This window comes from Bos indicus, chromosome 16 (assembly GCF_029378745.1).
Source record: "Bos indicus isolate NIAB-ARS_2022 breed Sahiwal x Tharparkar chromosome 16, NIAB-ARS_B.indTharparkar_mat_pri_1.0, whole genome shotgun sequence".
NCBI classification, from domain to species: Eukaryota; Metazoa; Chordata; class Mammalia; order Artiodactyla; family Bovidae; genus Bos; species Bos indicus.
Genome location: NC_091775.1, coordinates 60,252,330 through 60,267,123, shown reverse-complemented (window position 1 = coordinate 60,267,123; position 14,794 = coordinate 60,252,330).

Sequence of the window (14,794 nt, the reverse complement as noted above, 5' to 3'; positions counted from 1 at the left end):
GACCAAGCCAAAGTCCTAAGTCAGTAACAAGCATAATAAAACAGCAGTCACCTAGGTAGATAAGGCCTCCCCTTGTACATTTTGCTTCAACTGTCTACACCATTTGCAAGTTTGTTGTTTCTCCTCTGTACAACCTTTTACCCAGTTCAAGTGTGGTGCTTAGGACATCCAACCAAGGAAATGGGGTTCAGACCACTCCCCCTTCCAATCCAACAAGGCCTTGCCTCCACTCTGCCTTTCCTGAGGACCACAGGGAACACTGCGAAGGGCGGCCAGCTTACAACAGCCACACCTCGCAGGCTATTCCTGTCTCCTCTGCTATCTCCCCTGTGAAGCTGACCTTAAAAAGAAACCTCTGCTTTTAAAGGGTTTCCTGGGGAGTTGGTAACTGGGGATGGAGGAAGGAAACTGGAGAGGTCCAGCTAAAGGCAGAGACTAATTCCTTATTGACTTATTAACAGTGACCCTGGCTCAGGCAGAGCCTCCTAAAATACAGATCTGATCGTGGCACTACCCTTGCTCATAATCCTTCAATGACTCCCCAGTACCCTTAGGATAATGTCTCCATATCCCCCTGAAGGCTCCTCATGAGCTGGCCTTGGCTTGTCTTGCTCTCCCCCACCCCCCACCCCGCCAACACACACACACACACACACACACACTGTGTAGCTGCACATCCCCCGCCCTCCCTGCCCAATTCCACCAGTTGAATTCTACTGAATTTCTTTATAGATCCTTAAATAGCTGCAGCTTCTCTTCCCCAGCTTTCAAGCATGCCTTTCCTTTCTGCTCCTAACTCATCCTTTAAATTCTTTCGTTGACTATTTCTATTTCATGAAGCTTTCCTTCACCACCATGACTCGGAGTTAGGTTTCTCCTCTGTGAGGTCCCACAAGCCTTCTACTAAACCTATCACTTACACACTACTTTGTAATTACGTGTTCGTTTGTCTGTCTGCCCTGCTGGATGGTAAACACCCAGGGCAGGACTAAGGCATCTGTCTTGCCCACCATTTTCTTCCCAGTGTGCTGGCCAGTGCCTGGCACGCCACAGTGCCCCGCAATGATTTGTTGAATAAATGGGCATTATGCCAACATGACAAAAGAAGTCCCTATGGTCCTCCCCAGATTTGTATTTGCATGTTTATTTAAGTGTCTGCTGAGACACTAGGAAGAGCCCTGAATTACAAAGACATGTTTTGGGACTTCCCTGGTGGCCCAGTGGCTAAGATTTTATTCTCCTAATGCAGGGAGCCTGCGTTTGATCCTTGGGTCAGGGAACTAGATCCCACATGCTGCAACTAAGAGTTCAAATGCCATGACTAAAAGATCTCACAAGCTACCAGTAAGACCCCAGGCAGCCAAATAAATAAATTAATTGATATTTAAAAAGAAAAGGCTTGTGTTGGACTGCCCTGGACCTCCTTTCTCCTTTTCCATGATGCCTTCCCCGAGATCTGATGTGTAATTTTCCCAGTCAGCTCAGGGCCACTGGTGGAGTTCCTTGTTTGTGCATATACTGGCACCTGTTTGTGTCATATTTAGTCATTTATTCTATTTTTCCTTACTTTGAAACTTAATTTACACTTAATTATATTTTCCAAATGGTTTCATACGTATGCTTTAATCTTTCCCTACATTTTTCTTGAAAATAGGAAGATTGTCTTCTTTTAGCAATCCTTTTGGTATCTAATGTTGTTCACAATCTGTGTTCAATGAATAGAGGTAGGATGACAAAGTGAAACTTTTCTGTAGGAATTGAATTTATTACAGCTCCATTGTGGACATGCCTGCTCGATATATTTGGTGATGTGGCAACTGGACTGTTTCTTAAAGGAAACTGCGGTTCCAGGATGGGCTTGGAAACTGTAGCCCAGAGCTACTAGGGCGCCACAGCCCTGGTCCATTGGCAGAAAGCCCACAGCCTGGGGAAAATGTTGTTCCAGGGTGCCCTCTAGTGATCTGAGGCACCACTAGGTCAGAAGCCAGGGCCAGAGGCTCTTGAACTTCAGCAGGAAGCAGGATCCAGGGGGAAGCCTAATAAAACTACAGATGCCAGATTGCGATGCCAGCTGAGAGACCAGTCCTTCTAATCAGTACCTTCAGGGTTCTGATGCATGGTCCACAGGTCATACTTTGTGGAATACAGACTAGGTGATGCCCATCAGAGAAAATGTGCCAAATACATAGTCTGAGAACACTCAGTCTCATTTTTCTGCTTGTCAGGCTGGACCACTGACTGCTGGCTGACTCTTCAGATGTGGATGTGAGTGAGAAAGAAGGAGACACAGAGGTAACCTAGACCTCTGGAATGAAATACAATCCAGGATACACAAGAAGAGTCAGCAGCATTTTTAGCTGGAACACCGAGCAAACATTTTAGGTAGATCGTGTTATTAATACCGTCTCTTGAGGTCTGTTCTCCAGTCTAATGGAGGGGAGCCCCTCTCCTCTTTTTGTGCCCTTCCTAGCAATGGGTTCTTATTGCACACACACTCCACGGTGAACACTGTGTCAGACTGTTCACATATATCAGTATATTATCTCTGGAAGTCCCTGGAATGATCCCAAGTAAGGCATGCATTATGCCATACAAGCAAGGGGAAAGATTGCAGGGCAGCTAGTTCAAGCATAGGCACCAGCTAGAAACCACTTTCCTGAATTCTGTACTTATGTTCTGTTAAGAAAACTCACTAGCAAGATAAATAGAGCAAAAACCGCATCCTTTTCTCTATTGTAAAGGAGCTAATTCCTACTCTGAAACCAAGTAACATCCATCAATGATAAAAAAATATTTTCGTCTCTGAATTCCTATCTGTACAGTCATCCCTTGATAACCTGGGGGAGTTGGGGGGGGGCAGACTTTGTTCCCACACCCCCAGTGGATACCAAAATCTACAAATGCTTAAGTGCCTTATATAAAATGGTATAGTACAAGGACTTCCCTGCTGGTCCAGCGGTTAAGACTCCACGCTTCCAATGCAGAGGGCATGGGTTTGATCCCTAGTCAGGGAATTAAGATCCCACAGGCCACGTGACACAGCCAAAGTGAAAAAAAAAAAAAAAAAGTGTAGTACAGTCTGCTTCCATATCCACAGATGTGGCACTCATGGATGCAGAGGGCTGACTGTACTTTCCTTCCTTCCTCTTGATAATTTCAGTTGAAGTCTGCTTCTTTAATTAGGGGCTGTTAGCACATTAAAAGGCAATGGCACCCCACTCCAGTACTTTTGCCTAGAAAATCCCATGGATGGAGGAGCCTGGTAGGCTGCAGTCCATGGGGTCGCTAGAATCGGACACGACTGAGAGACTTCACTTTCACTTTTCACTTTCATGCATTGGAGAAGGAAATGGCAACCCACTCCAGTGTTCTTGCCTGGAGAATCCCAGGGACGGGGAAGCCTGGTGGGCTGCCGTCTATGGGGTTGCACAGAGTCGGACACGACTGAAGCGACTTAGCAGCAGCAGCACATTAAAATATTTGTTGAACCTTGCAAGGTGATAAATTACGCTGATTTGCAGTCTAGTACTTAGGTCTAATTATTTTATGTACTTTCTCCTGTGCTAACAGCACCTAATGAATTCAGTTAAATGGTAAAAATCACATTTATTGAGTGTCGATGTGTCCGGACACTGTATTGGCTGTGGAAATGTAAAGGAGACTAGGTGAGGTTGAGTGCCTACCCCACGGGGGATAAGAGTCTAGAGAGGACATTATCTCTGATGCGATGTGGTGAGTACCTTATCAGAAATATGAACCCAGGGTTAGGATAGCACAGGACAATTACTTGTCTCCATGGGATAGAGAAATGCTATCACAGATATACTCTAATATTCCAAACATTGACGAACATTAGGATTTTCATGGGGAGTGGGGAAAACCCCATCATTCATTTCCAAACTATTTTGGATCAAATCACTCTTCTTGCAAATAACAATATTTTCTTTCATACTACCCTCTCCTCCCTTACTGTATCTTTAAAACAAAACATAAGATGCTGGCCTGATACCATCTGATTTCAGTCCTGCTCCTTAGCTTGTCTGGAAAACTTTAAGCATAGGCTCACAGAGCCCTTAATGAGAAAGCTCATTAAAAAGCCGTCTGAAATGGGGAAACAAATTATATGCACAACACAGCCCACTCTTTTCCTCTTCATTTCCTTCTCCCCTTCCCAGACTGCGACATTATAAATGAGAAGGCGAAGTGAGTCATCAGATTGGAAAAAGGCACTGTCGCATGGATCTGTCTTTACCTTGCCGCTTTGATGACATTTATCTTGCTTCACTGCAGCACTGAAATGTTGCCCAAACAGCAGGAGGGCCCTGCGTGTGTAATGATGGCCTTGGTAAAGCCTTTGATTGTGTGTATTTGGGTGGAACTTGAGCTTGTAATTGGGGAATGTGCACATTGTCAGATTTCAGAGCCTCTCCCTAGAAAGCTTGTTTATTCCTGGGGAAAGGGGAAGTTTCTTTCCTTCTAGGTGTATCTGTGACCACCTTTGGAAGGTTTTCTCCAGAGTATGACTTCAAGATGGCAACAGTCATATTCAGGGCTGATCCAGCTACAGGGTGTCTTGTTAAGTCACCGTGTACTCCTCTCAAGTGGGGAATTTCATGAGCTAGGATTGGCTTCCAGCCTCCTGGCTCAAAAGGAAGTGATGGTAGTGATTGTCCACTGGGAGGAAGACATGGGAGGTGGGTTTTATTGTTTTCTTCCTTCTTTTCATCTTGGAGGTTGCAAAAGGAACGCTACAAATGCCAAAAATTCCTTCCACACCTGGTAGCTGGGCAATGTTTGCACTTGGGCAAAACTTTGCACTGCCTTGCCCCTTGATGTATATAAATTGCTAGGGTTGAAGCACTTACAATAAAACGCTTGCTACCTGGTTCTTTTCTGTACTGAGGTAGAGAGCTCCTATCCTTTAAAATCAGAAGACTAAGGTTGAGGTCCTGCCTGTAAGCTTCCTGGCTGTTTGACTCTTGAGAACTTGCCAAATGCCTCTGAATCTCTAAGCTTACCATATGCCAGGCCCTGTGCCAGGCATCAAGAATGCAGAAATCGAGAAGTTGCTGGCTCCACCCTGCAGTCCGGTGTAATCTCTTGGGGAGACAGGTGCAAACACAGTTACAACACAATGTGGGATGTGCTTTATGGAAGCTACAGAGGAGTTCCCAGGGAAGTGAGAGGAGTGGGGACTCTGTGTGTTCTGGAAGTAGGAGAAGAGTGAGAAGGTGAGCAGTGGTGAGACTGTGGTTAGGGAAGGGCTCCCAAATCAGGAGCTTGAGCAGGATTTTAAAAAAACAGAGAGTTCACTTAAAGAGAAAGAGAGAGAGAAAGATGATAGAAAGAACCCTGGCTAACAACATTAAAGAAGTGGCAGAGGAAAGGAACCTTAAGGACAAAACTGGGCGGTGGGTTGAGAAGTAGGAGGAGAACCAGCAGAGACTGGCTTCAAATGCTGCAAGAGGGAGGCCAACGGTGATGGGGACTGACTGACAAGCATCCATCAGGCCAGTGGCATTTAGAGGAAGAATAGAGTGGAGAGCAAATGGGAAGAGAGCAACAGAGCTAATGAGCGTCTGCCTTTTATTATTATCATTATTATTGAGGTATAATTGGTTTACAATATTATATTGATTTCAGGTGGACAGTATAGTGAGTCAGTATTTTTACAGATTGTACTCCATTAAAAGTTACTATAATTCCTTGTACAATACATCTTTGTAGGTTATTTATGTTATACATAATAGTTTGTACCTCTTAATCCCTTTCCCCATGGTGCCCCTTCTTCCTTCCCTCCTGCCACTGGTAACTGCTAGCTTGTTTGCTGTATCTTAAATGTTTCTTGTTATATTCACTGGTATGTTTTACTTTTCAGATTGCACATGTAAGTGATATCATACAGCATCTGTCATTCTCTATCTGACTTATTTCACTAAGCATAATAGTCTCTCGATTTAGCTATGTTGCTGCAAATGGCAGAATTTCATTCTTTTTTATGGCTGAGTAATATTCCATTGTGTTTACATCCAACATCTTCTTTTTTATCCATTCATCTTTTGATGGATACTTGGGTTGCCTCTGTATGTTGGCTATTATAAATAGAGCTGCTGTGAACATTGGGGTCTGTATATCTTTTCAAATTAGCATTTTAATTTTTTTCAGGTACTTAGGAGTGGAATTGCTGGATCATATGACAGTTTTATCTAATAAGCATATTTTTAACATTGAATGGACTTGTGTGTGTGTGTATGTCGAGTTTTTTAGAATCACAAAGAGATGAACAAAGGTTTTTGTTGTTTTTGTTTATGATTAAAGCATGTATATGGTTATATACTATAGCACAGGAGGCTGTGGAGAGGGAGAAGTTAATTTCAAGGGGAGAGATGGGATTAAATGGGGTTAATTCCTACCTTATGGGGTCCTTCAGGAAATGGTGAAGGACAGGGAAGCCTAGGGTGCGGCAGTCCATGGGGTCGAAAGAGTGTCACACATGACTTAGTGACTGAAAAACAATGAGTCTTTCTGAGGATTAAATTAAATCTCCTGGGGAACCTTTTTTGTAATGAGATACACACATGTGAATATGATTATCCTGCTATTGAAATAAAACCTGAGTGCATCACAAGGCATTTGAGCTCACTTATCACTGGGCTCTGAGATAGGCAAATCTCCCTCTCCATAGCCTTTTTGTGTGAGTTGCTTTCCTGTTTCCTCTTACCACCACTTTAGACCTAGAGCCCAAGAATGAATTGAGCCTTCCTTGACATTTCTTCCTGCCAAACAACACAACTCACCAGTTCTCCTGGATCACAACAGGAAGCTGGGGGTTGATAAGTGAGAAGCAATTAAGGGAGAGGACAGGAGCCTCTGCTTTGTCAGGAGGTGGGACTCGCATCCAGCTCTGTTAGAAATTTGCTTTGTCAGTTTATTAACTTTTTATCAGGTAAGTCTGGAGCCACATGGGCTGTGAAGTAGACTGTCTCTCATAGACACCAGTGGCCCCTTTTCCATCTCAGTTTCATGAACTGTAAGTCTCATTAGGGCAGGGATTTTTTGCCTGTTTTGTTCACTAGCAATTAGAACAGTCTGGCACAGGGGTGGTGTCTAATAAGTACTAACATTAATAAGTGAATGAATTTATCCATTCATCCATCTTTCCATTTACTCAGTTGAAATGGACCAACCATTAAACTCATCCTAGATAAAGAGAGACAAATAATACTTGCTAGCATTTTTTAAAAAGTACATTCTGTGCCAGGTACTTTACATATATTAGATTATAATCATTTTACAAATGGGAAAACAAGACCCAGAAAGAGGTCACTTGGATGAGGATATATGGCTGGAAAGTGGTGAAGCTGGAATTCCTCCCTGAACCCATGCTCTTTCTACACCACCATCTGCTTCTCCATTCTCATCTCTCACCATTCTCTGACTCAAATCATAACTTCAGTCACAGCTGACCACCTATAATTCCTTGAATGTGCCACCTTCTCTCTCATACATTTCTTTGCCTGGGACATGTTTAATTCTGCTCTTTGTCTGGCTAATTCTTCCTCATCCTTCTTCTAGGAGGCTTTCTTGAAATGATGCTCTCTAGGTGGGGTAGGTTGACCTTCTGTGTGCTCTCACAGCCTCCTTTGCAGTGCAAGGTCAGGACATTTCACAGGCATTGTAGAAATCTTTTTTTTTTTTTTCCTCAGCTGCATGGTTTTCAGGATCTTACTGCCCGGACTAAGGATCGAACTCATGCCTCCTGCAGTGGAAGCACAGATTGCTAACAACTGGACCACCAGGGAAGTCTCTTAGAAGCCTATTTTCATGTGCCTTTCTCCACTAGATGGTGAGAGGTTCAAGGATAGGACTGCCATCATAATAAGAGCTGCCATTCATTGAGGGCTGCCATGTGCTGGCTTTTTTTGATTTAATTCTCACAGCTACCACCTGAGGAGGCCATTATTACATTTGTTTTATCGATGAAAACAAAGATGGAGGCTCAGAGAGGTTAAATAACTTTCCCAAGGTCACAATGGCTAAGTGACTAAGGCAGGAATCCAACATAGGTACATCTGGTTCCAAGGCCTAAATTCTTTTCTTTTTCTTATGTTATCATCAGAACCATCCACAGTGCTCACAGCTTAACTGTTGGGATAAACAGATAAATACCACCTGAACAATGAGATTAGCGAGCTAATCCAAGTTTATAAAGCTCTTGGGGGAAACATGTAGAAGGAAAGGAGTTGTCCTCTTTGGGGGAGGTGAGGTTGGAAAGGCTTCATAAAGTTGCCAGACTGCTTGGGAACTTGTAAACTGATTCCATAATGATGGCTTAAGATGGAAAATAGATTCCTGCATCAAATGTTGGTGGTTAGTTTTGGGGCCCATGGCAGACATAGCCTAGGTCACCACTGCTTCCAAATGAGTCCCTCTGGGTGCCAGGAATTTAGTCCAAATGCCTGCTGGTACCTGCTTAAGTGGTAACCAGGCAACCAGTCAGCACACTGTTTCATTAAAATCTTTTTGTGTGTGTGTGTGTGGTGTGTGAAAACTACTTTACATAATCACATTTTTAACCTTACTACACTTTAAATAAAATCAATACATTTTCAAGCTCTTGGCTATAAGGAATAGGGTAGTACTTCTAATTATGTGTTACCTTTTCCTGCTCTTGTGTCTTAACTGCAGGCATCCCTGGAGGCTGGTTTCTCTCTATTCTCCTCTTCAGGAAATTCATCTATTTTCTAGGCTTGAACTACTGTAAAATTCCTATAAAATTAAACTTAAAACTACAAGTAAAAAGCATGGCTCTGTAATGTATGGCACAATACCCCCTTTGTCTGCCCCGGATCGGTGAGGGAGGAAACAGTGGGTGGCGGGCCTCTGGCATCAGGCAATTAGGAGGCTTCTAAACTGCTCCGGTTCCTAGCTGTGGTCTCAGGCAAGTTTCTTACTCTGCATTCCCGATCTTTAAAAGAGTGAAAATAATAGTAACAGGACTATTGTGAGGACTAAGAAAATAATGCAAAAGCACTTAGTGACTGGTTTGTTCTAAGTCACCAGTAAGTGCTGGTTGTAGCAATCACTATTATCACTTGCATCACTGGCAGGATAAAGCAATTTGGATGACAGTGATTTGAAACCTATGAAGTATTATGAAAATGTGAAATATTATTATGTGTATTGTATTGTGTTAAATCCAAAGAGCTTGATAGAAAGGGCATTGAATAAGAAATCAGGAAAGCCAGGTCCTAACAGATCCTAATGCTACTTGAGCCAGTGATGTGCAGTGTGACCTTGGGCCAGTCCCTCTTCGAGTCTTCACTTTCTCACTTGTAGATGAAGCAGTTTTTAAAATCATCTTTCTAAGAAACTTGTTTATTTTTAGCTGTGCTGAGTCTTCCTCACTGTGATTGGACTTTCTCTAATTGCGGTGAGCAAGGGCTACTCTTCCTTGTTTTGCGCGGGCTTCTTGTTGCAGAGACTTCTCTTGTGGAGCATGGGCTCTGTGGTGCTCAGGTTTCAGTAGCTGTGGCTCTCTGGCTCCAGAGCGCAGACTCAGTAGATGTGGCACACGGGATTAGTTGCTCTGTGGCATGTGGGATCTTCCTTGACAATAGATCCAACCCGTGTGCCATGCATTGCAAGGTGGATTCTCAACCACTAGACCACGGGAGGCCCCATTGCTTAGATCATTTTGATGAGCCACCCCAGCTCTGAAATTCTATTATTCCATGAATTTCGGTTCCATGAAGCTGATAAATTATGTCACAAATCTTACAGAATTCTTGGAATAGACTAGAAGGTTAATATGGCCCACATATATCAATAACCAAAGTCCGTCTCTGAGGTTGATAAAAGTTAACCCCAACTGCAACAGTCAGAAAGAGCAGTCTGGGGGAATCCAGTGAAAAGGCAAACTACAACAAAGCTCAAGACTCTTGGGAGACATCTTTTTGGTAGAAGATAATAACGTATCTCTAACGGCAATACTGCACTAGTCAGAAAAAAAGGATCAGATTATGTGTATCAGGCAGATGCGTCCTTAAACAGGAAAGTATGTGTAAGACCCTTTAACATTTTTGGATGTGGCTTTGAACAGTAAAGTGCTGGTAGCTCTCTTACACAGCTTGTGGGGCATCAGTCTTTTTTCCTTCCTCATGTCCCGAGTATCTACTTTGTGTTAGATGCGGTAGTAAACTGGGTTACTGAGACACACAGACTATTCTCAAGATGCTGACAAACTATTGGATAAAGCCTTTTAACCCTGTGAGCTTCTTTTACATGTTCAGTGTAGTCCTGTATGATGTTAATGTTGTTTATACATTGCTTTTCTACTATTCTGTGAAAGCATAGCTGTTTGTGTATTCATCTCTCTACCCTCAGCCTTCCAGCAGCTTCTGGGTGTTAAATATTATCTCTTCAAGTGAGTTGTACCAGAAGGAAGAGTCATCTGTTACTCTTTTACTTCCTAATGAGCCCTCAAACTGGTTTATAGGGCAATTAGAGATGCGTTCTCTTTCTTCTCAGAGGACTGATTAGTCCAGATTTAGCTGCTTGTTCTCCCCCAGGACTCAAATTTTATTCTTCCTCCCCTCTTTCCTACCTTGGTGGTGGTGGTTTGGTGGCTAAGTCGTGTCCGACTCTTGTGACCCCATAAACTGTAGCCTACCAGGCTCCTTTGTCTATGGGATTTCCCAAGCAAGAATGCTGGAGTGACTTGCCATCTCCTTCTCCACTTTCATAACTTACCCCCACAGAAAACAAAATGACCAAAAATGATAACAAAAACTAGATAGTACTGTGTGGTGGCAGCACATTGATGGGTAAACGAAATACTTCTTTTGCCACTGTAGCAACTACTATTAAATGTCTTATCGCTTACCTTTGAAGTTCTTTGGAAAAATGAAAGTTATTTTGCATATAAGTGCTTAAAATCCCCTCAATTACCTGAGATACTTTCATTTCCTTCCAAGACTCTTCTAAAAGGGATGTCTGCTATTTTTTTCAGATACTGTTATGAATGTAGAATGAAGTATTGGTAGATTTCTTCAAACTCACTGATTTTCATTTTCCCTGAGGATGACAAGGATATTATGAAAATGACAATAGAAAAATTTCCATAAGAATACTTAATAAAAAATAAAAAACCTGATGCTTAAAGACACTTCCAATTATCTGAAAAATTGATACTATGTAACAGTGAGAGACTTTATTTTTGGGGGCTCCAAAATCACTGCAGGTGGTGACTGCGGCCATGAAATTAAAAGATGCTTGCTCCTTGAAAGAAAAGTTATGACAAACCTAGACAGCTTATTAGAAAGCAGAGACATTACTTTGCCAACAAAGGTCCATCTAGTCAAAACTATGGTTTTTCCAGTAGTCATGTATGGATGTGAGAGTTGGATTGTAAAGAAAGCTGAGTGCTGAAGCATTGATGCTTTTGAACTGTGGTGTTGGAGAAGAGTCTTGAGAGTCCCTTGGACTGCAAGGAGAACCAACCTGTCAATCCTAAAGGAAATCAGTCCTGAATATTCATGGGAAGGACTGATGCTGAAGCTGAAACTCCAATACTTTGGCCACCTGATTTGAAGAACTCTCATTTGAAAAGACCCTGATGCTGGGAAAGATTGAAGGTGGGAGGAGAAGGGGATGACAGAGGATGAGATGGTTGGATGGCATCACTGACTCAACGGACATGAGCTTGAGCAAGCTCCGGGAGTTGTTGATGGACAGGGAAGCCTGGCGTGCTGCAGTCCGTGGGGTTGCAAAGAGTCAGATGCAACTGAGCAACTGAACTAAACTGGAATACTCATTCAACAATTCAGTGATAAGCGTGTATTAGGTGCCTAAAAGTTGCATTGTGCAAAGTACAAACATAAAGGAGATTAAGAAATGGGTGTTCTTTCAAGGAGCTCAATTAAACTTTGCTTGCTTTATGTAAATCAACTATAATTCAATACAAAATTGCTCACTTTATATCTTGTATAAATACTTACGGGAACTTCCTTGGTGGCTCAGATGGTAAAGAATCTGCCTCCGAGGCAGGAGACCTGGTTTGATCCCTGGGTCGGGAAAGTCCCCTGGAGAAGGAAATGGCAACCGACTGCAGTATTCTTGCCTGGGAAATCCATGGACAGAAGAGCCTGGCAGGCTACAGCCCATGGGGTTGGAAAGAGTCAGACACAACTAAGTGACTCTTACTTCACTTGATAAATAGTTAATATTTTACAAAATATTTTCCACATGTAAACTCATTTCATCCCCAAATCAATCCTCATTTTACATTTCATGAACTTGAGATTTCTTGTTGCTCACTGTTATTTGGTAACCAGAATGTTGACTGCTTAAAAAAATTGTTTTGTTTCTGGTTGAACTGGATCTTTGTTGCTGCTTGGGCTTTTCTCTAGTTGCGGAGATGGGGGGTTACTCTTTGCAGCGGTGCTCGCTGTGGTGACATCTCTTGTTGCAGAGCACCGGCTCTAGGGTGTGTGGGCTTCAGCAGTTGCAGGCTCGTCGGCTCTAGAGCACAGGCGCAGTAGTTGTGGCACACAGGCTTAGCTGCTCTGCGGGCATGTGGGATCTTCCTGACCCAGGGATGGAGCCTGTGTCTCCTGCACTGGCAGGTGGATTCTTTACCACTGAGCCACCAGGGAAGTCCCAGAATTCCATTATGATGATGATAATGTTGGTAATTCTCTACTTCTTGTGGTTTGGTTTATGTACATAATGACTAAGAGTTTACAAAGTATTTCGTGGAAGATAATGTCTTCCACTTTCTCACCCTCCAGTCCTTGTTCCTCTTCTGCTTAGTTTGCCCCTGAGGGAGGTGGGGCTAAAATGACTACCAATTTCACCACCACCCCTGCCCCGCCCCTTGCCAGTGCTCTTAAGAGAACAGTGACCTTCACTTTTCTTAAATTCTTTTCCTACCAAAGCCTTTCTTTAGGCCATAATTTTAGAAGTTCATTGCTACTTCATTTTTGCTTTTTAGTTTTCCTTTATTCCATTCCTGGTCATTCCATAATTCTGTGCTACCTTGGACTATTGTTTCCGTCAAATAGAGAATTGAGCAATTTAGGGATTATTTTGCCTGATGCTTTCACTTTTGAGGGGAGGAACTGGACTCCACAGAATTGAGAATTGCCAAAAACACACAAATAGGTGGTAGAGTTGGGCTTGAACCTCAGAGGCTATATGCTCTTTGACCAGATGTCCTTTTTGAGGAGTTTATTTTTGTTTTTTGGCTTCTAGGCTTGCATGATATTAATTCTCCTACCAGGGATCAATCTAGACCTTCTGCAGTAGAAGCACAGAGTCCTAACCATTTGAACTGCCAGAGAATTCACCAGACTACCAAAGTAATGCTCAAAATCCTCTAAGCCAGGCTTCAACAGTATGTGAACCGTGAACTTCCAGATGTTCAAGCTGGATTTAGAAAAGGCAGACGAACCAGAGATCAAATTGCCAACATCTGTTGGATCATCAAAAAAGCAAGAGAGTTCCAGAAAAACATCTGCTTTATTCACTATGCCAAAGCCTTTGTGTGGATTACAAAGAGCTGTGGAAAATTCTTAAAGAGATGGGAATACCAGATTACCTGGCCTCCTGAGAAATCTGTGTGCAGGTCAAGAAGCAACAGTTAGAATTGGACATGGAACAATAGACTGGTTCCAAGTTGGGAAGGAGTACGTCAAAGCTATATATTGTCACCCTACTTATTTAACTTATATGCAGAGTACATCATGCAAAATGCTGGGTTGGATGAAGCACAAGCTGGAATCAATATTGCTGGGAGAAATAGCAATAACCTCAGATATGCAGATAACACCAACCTTACGGCAGAAAGCAAAGAAGAACTAGAGAGCCTCTTGGTGAAAGTGAAAGAGGAGAGTGAAAAAGTTGGCTTAAAACTCAACATTCAGAAAACTAAGATCATGGCATCTGGTCCCACCATTTCATGGCAAATAGATGGGGAAACAATGGAAACAGTGAGAGACTTTATTTTCTTGGGCTCCAAAATCACTGCAGATGGTGACTGCAGCCATGAAATTAAAAGAAAAGCTATGACCAACCTAGACAGCTTATTTGAAAAGACCCTGATGCTGGGAAAAATTGAAGGCAGGAGGGGAATGGGACGACAAAGGATGAGATGGTTGTATGGCATCACTGACTTGATGGACATAACTTTGAGCAAGCTCTGGGAGTTGGTGATGGACAGGGAAGCCTGGCATGCTGCAGTCCATGGGGCCGCAAAGAGTCAAACACTACTGAACAACTGAACTGAACTGAACTGAGGGTAAATACATAATTCATTAACATAGCTTAAGACAAACATAAGGGACTGAACTGAAGACAAACATTTCCATAAGAAAAATGCATTGGTTAGCTCAAGGTTTGAGAAAAGTTAAGTTCAGGTGGAACCAGGTGTCATCATGGCAACACAGAATTTTAAGAGAAACCTCTTTTTAAATTTGTGTAGAGAAGGGGAAAACATCTAACACTTGTTGGTTACCTCCTGCACCTTAAGAGAGAAACAAAAAATGTCTGACACTTGCAGCCTATTTCCTCCGTTTGGAGACCCCCAGCTTTCCTGCCTGTTACCCTCTCAAATCCTAGTAAGATGTTAAAGGCAGCCATAAAGCCTTTATGCATTTAGGATTTTGCACATGCAGAGGTTCACCCTCACGGACCGTAGTTGTTTATTTATACCTTGTTTTGTTGAAGTATAGTGGATTTGCAAAGTTATATCAGTTACAGGTGTACAATATAATCATTCAATATTTTTTAGAGT